Here is a 15,685-nt window from a genome sequence, read left to right on the forward strand (position 1 = left end):
ACACCTCAATTCATATAACGTGCTATAAGACCGTAATATGATAGCTTTACAACCAAAAAAGGCCCATTTTTATACAACCGTTTAATAGTATAGAAGTTCTATAAAAAGGGTATACAACTCTTATGCAACTATTTTACACAGCGTTATATAACTATTATAAAACTAGTTTTATTGTATATTACGTAGTCACATCTAAGAAACAGAACAATAAAAACATTTGATCATTTAGCGAGGTAAAAGAGTATTTTATTTTTTACCGAAGAATATTAGGAGTAAATTATATTTTAAGCGTGTCGTAAAATGAATCTAGAGGATGTGGATTGTTAAAAGGAGATTTTACTCGACAGGTGAAAATGGCAGTAGAGCCAGAAGGTACAACAAATATGTAATATAAAAATCATTAATTTAAAAGGGTTTGAAAAGTAGGGACAATTTTTGTTGCGCCGAAAATTTTACTGGTAGATTATAGGTATGTATTTGGCAAAAAATTAAAGCGCTTTAATTTCGATTAATGTTTACGTATAAATTTAAACACTAAAATAAAATAAAATTTTCAAAAATTCTTGTTTTTAATTTAATTAAACAGTTTATTCCTGTTATTTGGGAATCTTGTCACAAAATAGTTCTCAAAAATAACATTTTACAATTTATTTTTATGTTTTTAATTTTGCTTCATATAATGGCGGCCACAGGCCATACAAAAATTCTGCCTTAAACATGGCGAATTATAATGCAACCATTTTATTATAAATGAATCCCTTAAATAAGTCTTTGTTGTAAAATAAAACGGTATAGGATAAATATCTATCATTACGCAGAATTTCCAGGCACTATAGAACTATTTTTGACATATTGAGATTTGTGACAAATAGATGTTGCCAAATCTCATTTGATTAGTATTAAAAAACAGAAGGGTCGAAACCAAACGCTTAATAAAATCAAGCAGTCCTTAAGACAACGCTATTCGACTTTTATAAAATAATTCAATCCTTTTAGAACTTCTTTTTGCTACTTGGGCAGTGGCGGATACAGAGGGGGGCCCATGGGGTCCGGGCCCCCCCTAAAAATCTATAGATTGGGTTAAATATTCGGCTTTTGGGTTAAAAATAGCGCTCTAAAAGCATATTATTTTTTATTCGGCCCCTCCCTAAAATAAATTTCTGTATCCGCCCCTATATATATATATATATATATATATATATATCGGCGGACACACCGTTCTCAGAAATTTGCTCGATGATCGCATAAAATAGCATAAAAATGCGAAGCGATTTGATACGGCTGAATTAATACTATGCCATAAGGTATTTTGTTCTATAATTGTTCAAATATTTTAATCTTGTTCGTGTGACGATATATATACAACCAAACTTATATGGAATCACTCTTTATTTCTGACTGAATTTCTTGCAAGGATAAAAATTGGTATACGACCTTAAGATCAGGCTTTTTGTTGTAAATAAACATGATAATAAATAATAAACGACTGCTGCGATTTATTTTCATTTGAATTTTGTGTTCAGTAATAAAATCACGATTGTCCGGTAATTTTCATTCGATCCAAAAAAAAAATGCCTTAAGTTGGATTAACAGATGTATAGAGGGAAAGAATTATTGCTCTCCCCGAACTAGGAATGCTCCAAAGAGACGTAGCAGATATAGTAGGCGTTACCCAGGCTGTTGTATGTATCGAAAACATATGCAAGATACTTGGAATTAGGAACACACAAGGATAGGCCCAGACAAAGTCGTCAAAGAGTCACAACTGAACAACAAGACGCCCTTGTGGACTAAATTGCTAGAATAAATCCCAATGTTTCTCATCCAGAGCTACAAAGAGAACTTCTGACTGCTACAGGTGTGAACGTTTTAGTTGAAACCATAACAAAAAGGCTTCGTGCTCGAGGATTTTACAGTTACGGATCCCACAGTTATCTCGGCAAAATAAAAGTGACCGGCTAAATTGATGCCTTCAACATCAAAAGTGGACAACTGAGAATTGGCAAAATGTTCTTTTTTCGGATGAGACCAGAATTGGCCTAAGATCAGATAACCATCGAATTCGGATTTTCAGAGCTCCAGAAAGACGAGCGCGACTTCAGGCTACCAAATCTGTACCAAGATATAAAGGAGGAACTATAATGTTCTGGGGAGGTATTATACTGGAAGCAAAAACTCCATTGTTACCACTTCAACAAATTTTAACGGGTCGGAGATATGTTGACTTGGTGCTAGACCCAATCGTTAGTCTTTGGAGAGCTACAATTGGTTATAACTTTAAATTCTTGTACGATAGTGCACCTTCCCATAGCAGCAGAGTGACTAGAGAATGTCTCGAAACGGAAGGGGTCATAGTTTTGGACTGCTCTGCATGTTCATCAGATCTAAACCCTATCGAACCTTTGTGAGACCAGCTCAAATGAAGGGTTAGAGCTCGTCGAACAAATCCAACAAATCTCGCACAGCTTATTGATGCAGCATTAGCAGAATGAGAAAACATACCCAAAGACAACGTTGATAATTTAATAAGAAGCATACCATCGCGAATAGAAGCTTGCATAAGGGCTAGAGGTGGCAACAAGGAATATTAAAATTATCAATTTCTTTTTGTTTTTGCTTTTTGGTCATTAAAAATGTAAATCTTAATTTTGTTGTTTACAAATAAAAGAATACCATTTTGTTTATTTTGGAAACTGATTATTTTTTTTATTGCTATATGGATTATTTTTCATTAAAAGTCATTGGTAAGGACTGTTTTATTCATAAACAGAAAATTTTTGTCTCAAAAATTACGAAAAATAATAGATGATTCCATATAAGTTTGGTTGTGTGTATATCTAATAGTGATGCCGACATTGCGTGGAGTGTGGATATACGGGGAAAATCTCGATTATGTCAATAGATTGGAATAAAAATCCAGTTCATGCATCTTTCTTTGGATCTATTATGACGAAGAACTTTGTAATTCAAATATGCATACTTTCTACCACTAATTTTGACGTTTCGAATGCTTACATTGAAATTAAAGGAATAAACTTCTACGCTAATTGAAACCACTAATTTATTCCACTAATTGCGCGGTTCCGAATGAAGATTTCCTTTGGAATTTTTTAACAAAGTAGTAGATTTAAAAATTACTTTATTATCGATGTGCATTTTTTTGTAACTTCTTTTTGATTCATCTTTACAGCTTTTTTGTTGTAGATATTTACTTTTGAACGAGACAGTAACACTTAATCACCATTTTAGCATTTCCATTCGCCTTTTGATACTAATCAACACACTGTCATTGAAAAGTCATATTAGTATTGCTTTTAATCAGTTACTCTAGCAGACAGGGTTGTAGAGAAGTCCAGAAGTTGCATCGGCTATATTGTTGCTTTTTTTCCAGAAGTTGATCTCTAACCATGTTAAGTACATGGCTACAGATCAACTTCTGGACTTAACACTATACCAGCTAGAGTAACTACCAGAAGACAATTATAATATGTCTTTTAAGTTTAAATAATAGTGCCAGTTCAAAATCAATAACCACTATTTCATAGGTCTGTTGATGAGGACAATAAGCAAAGCCAATAAGCCATGCTTCTAATGCAAATATAGCTGTAAATCGTTACTGTCTTCTTCAAAAGAGAATATCTCCAATAAAATTAAAACTATTGAGATAAATCTAAAAGAGTAAATTTATCGACAAAAGATTTACCTTGACGATAAAGTGGTTTTAAAATTCCTTACTTTGTTATACACATCTACAGGGTTTTAAATTTTTGCCAAAATATCAAAATTATGTTTTTCATCATTTTTCTCTATAATAGACAGGTCTATAATATAGAAAATTACTAAAAAGTCAAATAACTTGAGAAAAAAATAAAATGAGAAAAAACAATCGAGAAACCCCTCCTTATCGAAGCTCTACACCCCACAGTCAATCCGTTTACCAAAAATCAGCTTTAAATGTCAAGCAGTTTAAGCAGAATCGTGATTACTCAATAGTCAGATTTTATGAAACACCCTGTATATTTTTTTTTTAAAATCTTAAAATATGTAAAACAACATAATAAAATATACGTGTTTAAGAAGTTTTTCCGAAAAATTCACCGGTTTATAAATAATAAATATTCTAATATTTGAGGGGTGGTTTCACCCCCTTAGAATTCGAGTTTCGAAAAATCCCTGCTTATCGAACCTGTACACCCTAAAGTCAATCCGTTTTCCAAAAATTAACTTTTTACGTCAAGCGCTTTAAGCAGGATCGTGATTAATCAATGACCAGATTTTTCGAAACACCCTGTATACGTTTTTAAAGAATCTTAAAATATGAAAAAAAAAACAAAATAAAATATACGTGTTTAAGTGTTTTTTCAGAAATTTGACCGTTTTTTAAATAAAAAATATTGTAATATTTGACGGGTGGTTTCACCCTCTTTCACCGAACTGGAATTTCGAAAAATCCCTTCTTATCGAACCTCTACACCCTGGAATCAACCTGTATACAAAAATTGAGCTTCTTACGTTGAGTGGTTTTTAGCAGAATCGTGATTAATCAGTATGTCAATCACTTAAGGATTTTATATATTAGTATAGATAGATTTTTTTAACATTTTATTATAATAATTTTATTTTTAATGAGACTATTCATATTATGAAATAAAAACAATAAAATATGCTGTATACAAACTCTCTTATTTCATTTCATTTCCCATGAACTTTGTAAGCAGAGAACCCAAATGGAACATCACGATAACCGCCAAGGCCTAAAGAACCAGTCCATTGTTAAGGCTGATTTTTATTAGTAGTGGGAACTATCGAATGAATACTATCGAAACATTCGATAGTTGCAATTCATTCGAATAATTCGATAGTTAGTAAGAAAACATTCGTTGAAAACTATTCGAATAAAAATTATCGAATAGATCCGTCATCTGCCTTGATATATTGTATTCTAGTAATTCGGCAGCAAAAACCATTCATTTATAAAATTCATTCATTTATAAAATTCATTCATTTATAAAATTCATTCATTTATAAAATTCATTCATTTATGAAATTCATTTATTCGTCAGGATCGATTATAATTATAATAAAATATTAACTGAATTTTAGTTGCCGCCCGGCGACGTAGGTTTTTTTCCGAGAAAGCGGTCGGTGGCAATGCTATGAAAGAAGCCGGCATCTTTAATTTTTTGCGGAGTCATATATAGATAAGGACACATTTTTTTTATTGGGGTGCTAGTATTTACACAGAAAATACATTATGAAGGACGCTGTTGCCATATTTTTGTATTAGTTGATATTAGCAAAGAATATTATTGTTTGGCTTTAGTTAGTTAGGGATAGTATGTCTATATATTCTGCATTTTTTTATTAATATTCTGTTGTTACACTGCAATAATACTTGTTATTTTGGATGTAGGAAAATTATTTTTAATGTTTTTAAGCAAAGACTGGTTTAATAAATAATAATAACAGTAATAATTTGTTATACCTATTAACAACAAAATTTAAAATCATTTAATATAAATATTTTTTTTAAGTAGTAGCAAAATATAAACAACAAATTAGATGTCAAAATTATTTATATTAGATCCTATTTAAAAATAATATAGCCTCTAATTTTTTTGGCAACGTTGGTTTATTAAATAATAATAATTACAGAACTAATTTGTTATATTAACAACAAATTTTAAAATCATGAAATATAAACATTTATTAATTTTCTAAGCAAGCGGTGTAATGGAAGGAAAATATAAAAAAAATTAGAAATCAAAATTATTTATATTAGGTGCTTTATATTACTATTTAAAAATTATATTTACTTTTACTGGCATTTACTTTAAAAAATAAATGAAATATTTCTTCGCAAAAACTACATGTAAGAGAATTAGCATAAACAAAATACAAACATCGTTAACTTTTTTTTTAAATTGGCACGTGTAAAACTTTCATTTTAATTTTCTCACCCCATAGTTTGAGTTCGATAACCATTTACTTAACCACATTACTTTAATATGATTATTAAGTTCAACTAATTCATATTATTAAAACATCTAAAATACAAATATGTACTTTTAAAATTAATTTAAGTTCATCTCATCTCTCTTAAAAATTGCTACTTCTCAAAATTTCCCATTAAAAAATAGACCATATACCATATAAAATTAAATAATTGAAAGATCGGACTACGGAAAACCACACAACTTTTCGGAAAAATTTTGACCACCTGCACATGCACACAATCGTCAATAAATAAAATTAAAAAATAACTACTATTTTAGTATTTTAACTATTTTAGTAAACGCAAAAATAGCACAGTATTTATACGGTGAAGTTATAAAAATTTGGAAGAACTAATAATGCACTGACGCATACAAAAATCAAACGAATACTAAATTTCATTTATCAAAAGCATTCGATAGTCGTGGCTCAACGACAACCATTTAGTCGCACGGCGAGGTTGTCACATATGCTTTAGTTTACAAATGAATGAATGATTTTATTCGAATAAAACCATTCGATAGTTGAAATCATTCATTCATTAACCATTCGATAGTCTAATTCATTCGATAGTTCCCATCGCTAATTTTTATACGCAGGGCTCGCGCGCCTCACAACTCTCTGCCTATTTGCCGTCTTTTTTAACGACTTTGTAATTTGACTTTTGTACACATTGTATCGTCTGGGTTTAGAAAGAAGAACAAAAAAATGGACATATTCTACGATTTTATGTCTGTTTTTGGAAGGACCAGGCTTTCGTCTAGCCGAGGCAGATAAGATTTATGGACGACAATGATGAATTATTTTAGTGCTTTTTTATGTTTCTTGTTTCGGGTACCAGAAAACTCGTTAACTACTTTATTTGAACTTAATGCGGCGGTTGTTTCGGGAACTCTGCCGGATGTATTATTATGTCACGCGTACTAATGGAAACGTCAAATTTTGTTCTGAAAAACGAATATGCTTCTTTAATAGAGGCTTTTAAAATGTTCTTTGTTGCATTATGTTTATCTGCTAAAACCACTAAGTCTGTTCGTAGTATAATCTGAAGACTTAAAAATACTTAAGGAAGACTTTATCACCTATCGGCTTAAAGAAAACTACTTTAAATTCCAAGTAAACATTGCCAACATACAAAGTTATCTGACAAAATATAATCAATAATTTCTCCATTTGTGAGATATAGAAAAGCTAGCTTAAAAGGTATATTTATTATTCAGAAAAATAACTGCGTTAAGTTTACTGGAAAATGATGATAGATAACATTTACCAGTTAATTTTATATAAAAATTGACAACGGCTGTCATATCCAAACTAATTCTGACGCCGTTTTTATCGTTTAATATATTGAATGTTGTATAATTAAATTATAATACAAAATTATTATATTAATCTACGACACTGTCATTATGACACATTTAACATTGTCATTTGGATGTCATTATGGCTTTCATTATGGAGATGGATTTATTAGATGTCATTATGGAGATAAGTTTTATCATAGGCTTCCAACAAAAAACCAGTTATGTCTTCTTTTCTTAAAATTCCCGATTTTTTTGACCGAAATCCTTCCGATTTTCTTTTTAGAAATGCAATTAAATGGACGTACTTACTAATATCTGTATTTTTCTTCACTGATATAACTGAACGTAGCATGGAATAATATACCCAAAGTGATGAAGCCTTCCTATGTTTTTAAAGGTGTTCAAAATATGCCAGGAGAACCTTTTCGTTACTACTATTCTTGATTCCTTTCCCTTTACACCAGTCTTCAAGTTTTACATAGGCTTGCTCGTACGTTTGTCTTGATTTTTCGGGAAGTAGGGAATCGACAACGTTTTGCGCAATGCCTTCAATATCCGAAGGGACACTTTCAGAATCAGAATCACCCATATTAATATTATTTTTTGCTTTTTGCTAAAACTGTTTAACACAAAATTGAACATCAATAAGTGAGTTGTCAAAGTCAAAATGGAAACAATCAACTAGCACGATTACCACGGCGTCGATTAATATGGGCACCTGATAATTTTGAATTTTAATTTTTATGATCAAATCTCTTTGGATCGTCCCTCGTGTCGCGTCGTAGATTAAATTTTGAATGATACACGTTCGATACGAACTTTTTAATGAAACTTGTGTAACTTGGAAACAATCGAAATAAAAATGAAACTTCTACACCCTGTATCTCCGAAACTAAGCATTTTAGGACATACATTTATACGAACTTGTTTACTTATTTTTATCTGCAGAATATGCTGCCGGTTTGCGGAATACAGTTCGGACCACCATGTATATGGTTATTATTAATTTTGATTAATGTCATATTTTTTGCTGCTGTTAAGGTATCACCATTTTCCGATAACTGTTATCTGCCTTCCAAAATAAATTTTAGCTTTTTTAACATTTTAAAACAGAAATAAATTTTACCTTAATTAAAATTGAGAATCAAAAATCAGTAACAATCTATCAAATGAATAAAAACGAAATTATATTTACCATAGAAACGCGTTTTGAGTTTAGGACTTTGAAAAAATGCAACTATATTTTCATTTTTTTTTTAATTTCTCTAAAACGGTATGGAAATTTGAAAAACTGTAAACATGATTATCCATTTTAGAACAAGCAACAATTTTTATGAAGTATGCATTCTTCGCTAGAGTAAATCTAAACTTGACTATAAGGCAGTTTTATTGTCTGAAAAGCTTATAGAAAATTCGAGAGAATGGTTTAAATATTTATAATAATTTGTTTTTCTTAGTTGTTTTTTAATTGCAAAGAATTACACAAATTTCAGTGGGAAAGGCTCCGAAAAAACGGGTTCTAAACATATTATATTCAATAGTGTTGTTATTGACTGAGCTTTCTAATTTAACTGTAAATACTTTAACGACTTTTCGGAAACTTCGAACTGTCTAAAGGGAATAATCAAACATTGTTTCTAATTGTATTTTCTTAATATAAAACATATAATTTTAAATCTATTCTTTTTAGGACAACAATGCAGTGTTGAAGTAAAATTTCATTTTTTAGTTTTTATTTTTTACTAATTTTTTATATTTACTTTTTCAGTATCGCTTAACCCACTAAGTTATTACATTATCACTTATCATTCAGATTCTGATCAAACCATTCTATGATTTGGATTTGAATAACTATATGTAAAGTTATGGAATAAATACATTTGAAATAGAAAATAATCTTACACCATTGATAAATATATTATAATACATGCATATAATTTAAAATAACAAGAAAAACAATTTAATTTAAAATTCTAAACATACTAGGTTATATTTATTTCGCATCACGATGTCCTGCATTGTACAGCAAATTTATATGTAGAGAAGATAGATTTTTATCAATAAAAATACAAAATTTATTATTAAAAGTTACCCAACTAGCAAATATAGTTCCCAGTCCTTTTTAAAATGTCACTGCCCCTACAGTATAGTTCCTAGGCTCAGTCTGCCACATAAAATGTTACTCTATAAGGAATAGTCACTTTGAAGTTTGAAGTATATTTCGAGAGTGACCGGTTAGTCCCGGCTTACCATAAAAGTGGAAAATAAACACCCCGATTGCAAATCGCAAACAAGTAATTTAAAGAAGTGGCTGGAACTACCCGAATCTTCGAATATGACACCATAAAAGACCAAAAACTTTATAGTAACTTTTCAAAGTAGAGGTTACCAACAAGTGCTACCATAATGCCTCCGCTAAGTTTTTGTTACTTTATAGTAACAATTTAAGTTACAGGGTAGTCGCGGCCACGACACCTAGTTACTTCTAATTTATAGCAGCATTGAAAGTAGCAAAATGGTTATTGCTACCTTTCTAGGTTACTATAAAGTAGCCGTCGCTCATCCATTGCCACTAAAAAGTCACGGGGGTCAAAAACGGCTACTTTTTAGTGACCGTAACTTAATATACCCTAATAAATGTAATTGCCTCAGATTGCATCGTGTGCTGCTCTGTTTTAGTGTTTTCTTTTACTTGCTTTTAAGCTTTATTATAATTTTGTAAAATCCCTAAGGTGAATAAAAAGAAATTTAGATATTCTAGTACTTTCTACCGAAGAATTAAACAAAAGGAATCACTGCGAGCCGATGCATCAACATCAAAAAGAAAAACTACATCTTTCTATAATCCTACTGATGAACATCATAAATCAGGTAGTGACTGAGACATTTTTGAAGCTGTTTCTGTAGATGAGTGTAGTGTTAGTTCATCTGAAACTGAACCTCAGAGGAGAACTAATTTTAGAACCAACGATATAAAACAAGAGCTAAAAGAGTGGGCGTTAAAATACTCTATACCTCATGTAGCTCTGAATAATATAGAAATACTAATAATAGAAAATGCACAATAAGTAAAAAATAACTTCAAAGGACAAGGCGGAACGTTATAGTGGCACCAATGGAATGTATAGTCGCCACCACCGCGATCGGTGTAGCAACGCTCCAATTAAGTGGCAATTTGGTGGTTCAGGGAACCTTCTTGGAAAAATCACTTCATGGTTCCCAAGAATCGTTGACCATGTAGTTCCAAAAAAGTTATTGTTTCTATAACGTCGCCTTTGGATAGCTACAATTGTCACTTTATCAATCCGAAGATTTTAAAGGTCCAAACGGGTAGGGTTGGCCTAATATGTTATTGTTCCCGGTACTTTGTGGAAGCATATGGAACTATAAAGTATTTTTCGGATTGAACGGCCATATTTTTTTCAATTTTTAGACGAAAAGCCAAATGGCTCAAACATTATGCGTTTTTAAGCTAAATATACCTAGATTAAAGCTTTTTTCCTTAGTTATTTTGTTATTTCTGACGGTGGACTAATATTTTAAGGTTTGACCCCGGCTTTAAGCAAATTATTATTATTTTTTAATTACAAACATGAGTTTCTATTGCAAATAATATAATAATTTGAAATATTTTGAGAGGCGCTCGAAAATTTTGTTATATAAACCCACTATTTTATTCAGTAAAGTTGATTGCGTTCTGGAAATTACCTAGAAAAGGCGTTAAAATCGCACGGTAAATAACAAATAACGAAAAAATAATAATGGCTTCCATAATTATTTTCCATCATGACATTTATTTTTATGAAATTGCATGAAGAGGTCGCTGCGAATAAAGTTCAACAGTTTAACGAAAGTTCCACATATCGGTGGCTGCCACGAACCCGCGACTAGGCAGCTTCGTACCGGATAAGTCGCATTCACCAGTAGTCTACTTTATAGTAACGCATCATAGTAACTCTTTTAGTGGCAAAAACTACCCAAGACACTACCCAGCTACTCAAAATCTTTCCCCATTTTGGTCGCAGTTACTTAGCAGCTACGAATATACGACGTAGCCGCCGATGGTCACCGCCCACTTTGTAGTGGCTTTGATAGTAGCAGTTACGTATCTGCCACTATAAATGCTAGTTGGGTAATAAATAATATTCACTTTATATTTAAACCGATAATATAATATTTTTAATAATTTAATATATTTAATTTCTGCTTTAAGGATAATCACTGGAATAAAACATATTTTTTGGTATAAACTATATTTACCATTATCAACATTTTCAGCTTATTAAGATACTCTCTTTGTAGTTGTACCCATTGTTGTCTATGCGAACCCAAGTTATCCCTGCTAGTTTTATAAGATCATGGTCCCATCCCAAGTTTGGTCTTCTTCTAGATCTCTTAATTCCTCGTGGGTACCATGCTGTAATTGTTGTGCTCCTTCTGTTGTCCGTCCTTCTTGCCAGGTGTCCTGCTCCTTGCCACTTGAGGGATTTGATTCTGTAGCTGACATTTTTGGTTATTCCCAGCATATTTCGTTCCATTGAACATTGTTCGATTTGCAGTTTCCTTATAACGTCTGTTTTAAATGTCCAGGTTTCGCATGCATAGGTCATGACTGGTAGTACACATTGCTCGAATGTTTTCTTCTTTAGATAAAGTGGCATTCTATATTTGAATATGATTGACTTTCTTCCATAAGTACTCCATGCTAACTTCTTCTCCTAACTCCATGCTAACTCCACGCATTCTTCTGTCGGTTTCTGGTAGTACAGATGTGTATTAGTTGTCCCAAATATATACATTATCGGACAAAAGTAGAGCAACACTTCGAGAAATATTTGCAAATCGCGATTTTTTAATTATACATGCATGATAATGTATACAAATACAATAAATTTAAAAACTACGAAGTAAGCTATGAGTATCCATGACAGCAAGAATTTTTACTAATAAAACAAATGAATTTATTTTGACATTTAGTTTTAAATGCTTAATAGTAACGCAAAAAAAAGTAGAGCAACATTCCAAAGAAGGGTTTTAACAAAAGTAAAGGCCAAAATAATTGTGCGAGGTTTATTTTATGTTTTTTAAATATTTCTATGCTGGATTAGTCATGCCAAGAGGAATTCCAATTTCAAAAGACTTGCAGCAAAGAGTTGTGAATGCATTCATGGAAGGTAACAAACAAGCCGATATTTCAAGACAGTTTGTGTTACCTCGGTACAGTGTATCTAAAATAATTTCATCGTATAATGACAGGGGATACTTAGAAAAGTTGCCAAAATCGGGAAGGCCAAAGCAGAGAAAGAAAACAACAATAATGACCGACAGACGCATCAAAAGAATTGCTCAAAATGATCCTTGGAAGTCCGCATCTAGAATTATTGCCGAAATTCCAGAAATTACGGTTGGTATACGAACAGTACAAAGAAAATTAGTAGATGCAAATTTATTTAGTAGACGTCCAGCTAAAAAGCCGTTAGTTTCGGAAAGAAACAGAGAAGCAAGGTTGGCATTCGCACGTCGGCAATTAAACTGGACCGTCAATGACTGGAAAAAAGTTTTGTTCAGTGATGAAACGCACTACAAAATATTCAATTCTGATCGAATGAGGCGTGTGAGGCGACCAATCAATACAAGGTTTAATCGTAAATACGTAACACACAGTAAAAAATGACCTGGTGGTAGAAAAGATATTTAGTGTGGTAAATTATCAGAGTGTTAATATTTACACTCGCGTTAATAAAATTAAACAGAAATAATAACACGCAAACTTTGAAAATCAAATCTACCAAAAAAAAAGCGAAATTAGTGTGTGGAGTGTAAACTTCACTTATATTTGGTAAGAATCATATAATCAGTGTAAATGTTACCTTCCAAGAAATGTTGTTTGCCTTACATACGTCTTAAAAACACCCATACCGTGTTATAAAGACAGGCAAAACGCAGTTTTAACACTCGGGAGTGTTAAAAAAACCATCATATTGGGTGACGCGCGGCATATCCCCACTGCTTTCGCGTTCCTGCACGCCTATTTGCCTATTTCAAGTTGGTGGTTGTACGGGTTGATCGTTGTGTGTTATAGTGCCCATGATTTTGGCAAACTGATGCATAAAATTCAGTTAAACAACAAAACTAAATACGCCAAAATTGATGAAACATCAGATAATGTGAGTCTGAAATAGTCGAGTTAGGTAAGTAAATATCTAAGATTATGCTTAGTAGTTTGTTGCTTTGTAAATTTTAATGGCGGATTTATAGAAATGCGAGACTCGATACCTACATATTTATAATATAATTATTTCTTTCCTGGATTTTAATTTAGCGCCTTAAAATTGTTTTAAATTTTTAGGAGATATTTTATAATGACAGCTTAAGAACCTCAAGTGGCTTGGAGGCTCCGAACCGTAGCAAGATCCAATATGGTGCCAAGCTCCAAACGAAAGTTACCACCACCCGTTACATATAATAGTGATGACCCATCAGATGAACCAACCTTAAAAAAACCAGAACATTGAGAGAACAAGAAGTAGCAGACATAGAATTTTTTCAAAATGCTTGTTGCAAGACACAGAAAAAGGAAATCATGGAAAAAATTAAAAACCTTTTTATATGTAGAAAAATTAATGACTTTTCATTTGTCGATTATCCCAGATTTTTGGACACGCTAGGACTTGTATGTCACGTCATTTTAATTTAGTGAACTTTAAAACCGATTTTTTTATAATTTTAGATTGAACAAGATGTCAGCTTGCTATATCCTGCTAATGCCAATAACTTTGTGGCGAAGTTTGAAAATAAGGCTGCAAATATCATACAAATATACGAGGCGACAATTTCATACCTCAAATAAGGTACATATATATTATTTTTTATTTTGCGTTTACTTATAAATAGCTCCCTAGAGTAAGGAATATTTTTTGTTTCGTTGCCACCAAACGTAACTATACCTACCTAAAATAAGGTATACATATATTTTTTTATTTTCCTAGAGTAAGGAATATTTTTTGTTTCGTTGTTACCTACAAATAAATAAGGTATATTATATATTTTATTTTGGCCAATAAAATCCTTTATGGGTATTTCGCCACTGCACTGCAAGAAAATCTACGAAATAAAATAGTTATTTTTTGTAAACACTTCTGCGTTAAACCTAAACGGACACTGCTTGTCAGAAGTTATGTTTACAATTAAACAAATTTGCCTAACAAAAAAAAAATGCTTTAACGTTTTTTTGTCGTCGGAAGCAAAAAAAATACAAAGGAAAAAGAAAAAAACTATTTAAAAAAAATTGAAAATTTTATTTATAAATTTGTATAAGAGTAAACATAACTTCTGACAAGTAGTGTCCGTTTAGGTTTAACGCAGAAGTGTTTACAAAAAATAACTATTTTATTTTGTAGATTTTCTTGCAGTGCAGTGGCGAAATACCCATAAAACATTTTTTTGGAGAGATGAATCCGCCACATAGGTATAGACATTTTTTATTTATTTTGTGTTTTTTGTGTAAGGAATATTTTTTTGTTTCGTTGTTACCTAATGTATCTACCTAAATTAAGGTATATTTTTTGTATTATTTATTATATTATATAATAAAAACGTTTTGTATTTTTAATTTTTTTCTTCTTTTATGTTTTCCCACCTTAAATTTTAAATATAGGTAAGTACACGAACTGAAATCAAATTTACACTGTAATAAATGTATTTTACCATACTGATAAATTATTTTAACACCCAAACTATGTATATTTAACACTCAGTTAAAACCATTTTTACACTTAAAAATTGATTATTTACCATTACGCTTGGTGATTTTTACATTTAAAAATGGTTTTAAAAGATTTTATCCGTAGTCAAAAACGCACTCACAATTGGTAAAAATACACTCTCTTCTTGGCTTTTTTAATTTTAGCTCGGGTAAAAAAGATATTAAATTGGATTAGTTTAACCCCACCTAAAAGGTTAAATCACACCAATATTTCACCATACTTAGGAACAATAATAATTACACTCACCAGTGTGGACAAATAGGAACCACCTTTGAGTGTAATTTGAGTGTAAATTTTAACACTCAATTTTTTACTGTGCACCTACAATTAAACACGGCAAAGGCAGTGTATTTTTGTGGGGTTGTTTCTCATGGAATGGGACAGGCCCTATACACTTTATTAATGACACGATGGACCGATTTGTTTATAGGGATATCATGCAGAATATTATGCTTCCTTATGCAGAATGGGAAATGCCACTGCGTTTTATTTTCCAGCAGGACAACGATCCAAAACACTCTTCACAACTTGTTCAACAGTGGTTTAGGGAAAATGAACGAGTTTTGCAATGGCCAGCACAATCCCCAGACCTTAACCCCATTGAAAATCTCTGGGAAGAAG

At 31.6% G+C, this 15,685-nt stretch overlaps 1 protein-coding gene and 1 long non-coding RNA gene across 2 annotated transcripts in view; both read left to right on the plus strand.

Moving 5' to 3' along the window:
• LOC115876994 (ecdysone receptor-like) overlaps nucleotides 1-15,685 on the plus strand; it is a 924,397-nt gene that overhangs the window by 809,892 nt on the left and 98,820 nt on the right. The gene's annotated exons all lie outside the window — the stretch shown is intronic.
• On the plus strand, nucleotides 12,967-14,377 carry LOC115876988. Its single transcript, XR_004049252.1, has 3 exons — nucleotides 12,967-13,489; nucleotides 13,648-13,971; nucleotides 14,029-14,377. It is a non-coding gene; the product is annotated as an uncharacterized LOC115876988 (long non-coding RNA).

Source organism: Sitophilus oryzae, unplaced genomic scaffold, assembly GCF_002938485.1.
Source record: "Sitophilus oryzae breed Bouriz unplaced genomic scaffold, Soryzae_2.0 scaffold_1441_pilon_pilon, whole genome shotgun sequence".
In the NCBI taxonomy this organism is placed as follows: domain Eukaryota; kingdom Metazoa; phylum Arthropoda; class Insecta; order Coleoptera; family Curculionidae; genus Sitophilus; species Sitophilus oryzae.